The sequence below is a fragment of the Pseudoliparis swirei genome, chromosome 21, assembly GCF_029220125.1.
Source record: "Pseudoliparis swirei isolate HS2019 ecotype Mariana Trench chromosome 21, NWPU_hadal_v1, whole genome shotgun sequence".
Taxonomy (NCBI): Eukaryota; Metazoa; Chordata; class Actinopteri; order Perciformes; family Liparidae; genus Pseudoliparis; species Pseudoliparis swirei.
Window position 1 is genome coordinate 2,538,430 of NC_079408.1, and position 2,500 is coordinate 2,540,929.

General features: G+C 30.3%; 1 protein-coding gene across 2 annotated transcripts in view; it reads right to left on the reverse strand.

Annotated features, from left to right (window-relative positions):
• Positions 1–2,500, reverse strand: part of dachb (dachshund b) — an 84,805-nt gene that overhangs the window by 15,477 nt on the left and 66,828 nt on the right. The gene's annotated exons all lie outside the window — the stretch shown is intronic.

The window sequence follows — 2,500 nt, forward strand, 5'->3', positions numbered from 1 at the left end:
TCTCTCTCTCTCTCTCTCTCTACCTCTCTCTCTCTACCTCTCTCTCTCTCCCTCTGTCTCTCTCTCTACCTCTCTCTCTCGCTACCTCTCTCTCTCTCCCTCTGTCTCTCTCTCTCTCGCCCTCTCTTGGCTCTCTCCTCTCCTTCACTGCCTTTTATTATCTCTCCTTCCTCCCATTTCTCCCTCCCTCTCTCATGTTTTCTCTCTTTCTGATGTATTAGTAACAATATTAACAACGTTAATATATTAGTAACAATGTTAAGAATATTTAAAAAATATGAACATTAATGTAAAAGAAACAATAGAAACAATGTTAATATATAAGTAACGATGTTAATAATGTGAATACATAAGGAATAATATTAAGAATGTTAATATAGAAGTAATCGTGTTAACAATGTTACTGTTTTAATAATAATGGTATTAATGTCAAACCAATAGATCAATAATCAATAGTTCAACTAAAATTCTGAATAATAACCATAAAGTAATAATTATATAGTAATAATTATATAGTAATAATTATATATAAATAATTATAAAGTAATAATTATAAAGTAATAATTATAAAGTAATAATTATATAGTAATAATTATAAAGTAATAATTATATAGTAATAATTATATATAAATAATTATAAAGTAATAATTATAAAGTAATAATTATAAAGTAATAATTATGAAGTAATAATAATCTAGGAATAATTATATATTAATAATTATAAAGTAATAATTATAAAGTAATAACTATAAAGTAATAATTATAAAGTAATAATTATAAAATAATAATTATATCGTAATAACTATCAAGTAATAACCTCATGATGTGTAATAGTAGAAGTTACTTCCTGGTTACATTGATTTACTCTTACAGTATTTCTACAGATGTCAAGTATCCGGATACTTCCTCCCTCACTTCCTCTCTCCTTCTCCTCTTCCTACATGTGTTCATTCCCTCTCTCTCTCTCTCCTTCTCTTTCCTGTGAAAGACACGCAGCTCAGATCCACTTTCAGCCGTCAGACCCCAGAACGCCTCTCCTCCTCTCCTCCTCTCCGCCTCTCCTCCTCGCCCTGAGTATCTCTTTCTCTCGCCCTCCCTGGCTTCCCTTCCCCTCCTTCGCCCGTTCCCTCGTTCCCTTCTTTGTGTCGGGGAGCTTCCCAGGCCGGTGTGCGTGTCTCTGGGAGGAAACCAGGGCGGACGATGAAAAGACGCTCGAGTCACTCCGAGTGAAATAAAAGAAGAGAAGCGAAAGAGAGAGAGGGAGAGGGAGAGAGAGAATAAAACGAGTAACTCTATCGGCCCGTCTGCCGGGTCAGCTGAAGAAAAGGAGGAGATGGAAACAGAGGGAAGGATTGCTCTCTCCTTTCTTTTCTCTGGGCTGTTTTTGTTTTCTGTCTTTTTAATAATTCAGAGAAGCAAACACAGCCGAGATGGAGAGTGTGTGTGTGTGTGTGTGTGTGTGAGTGTGTGAGTGTGTGTGTTAACTCTTTGTTTTTACACGTCACTTAGTGCTTCACCTCCTTTTCCTGACAGAAACTTTGCGTTCATTTCCATCTCAGATAACGGCCGCCAGCTTCCACACGTTATTGTTTACTTTGTTCTTGATTGTTTACGTTGCTGTTGATTGTTTATGTTGTGATGTCACGTCTCGAAATGTTCTTAACGTTCAGCACAGCTTGAGACATTATTCTCTCAGTGTTCTTTATTTATATTTAACTTTTATTCATCAAGTGTTGATATTAAAACGTCTTTTCTGAGAGTCGACTGTGAAATGTTTCTCGCGTGAAAATTAAAAAAATAAACAACAAAATGTAAAAAAGAAGAGGAAAAAGAATATATATATATTTATATATATATGTCGTTTTTATAATTATACAAATGTAAGAAAGAACAACATTTAATAAAAAACAATATGTATATCATTTTTATAATATATATTTGTGTTGTATAAATGTGAGAAAGAACAAGTAAATTAAATGTAAAAAACAATATTTTTATATATATAATTTTAATAATATGTATTGTTGTTATAAAAATGTAAGAAAGAACAACATTGAATAAAAAAACAATATTTTTATATATAAAGAATTTTTATAAAATATATGTTTATTATATAAATGTAAGAAAGAACAATTAAATTAAATTAGAAAAACAATGTTTTTATATATATATCTATCTAATTTTTATAATATATATTTTTCTTATATAAATGCTAAAAAAAATAATTTAAATAATTTTGAAAAACTATATTCTTATATATATATATACAGGACTGTCTCCGAAAATTAGAATATTGTGATAAAGTTCTTTATTTTCTGTAATGCAATTAAAAAAACAAAAATGTCATGCATTCTGGATTCATTACAAATCAACTGAAATATTGCAAGCCTTTTATTCTTTTAATATTGCTGATTATGGCTTACAGCTTAAGAAAACTCTAAAATCCTATCTCATAAAATTTTAATATTTCCTCAGACCAAGTAAAAAAAAGATTTATAAC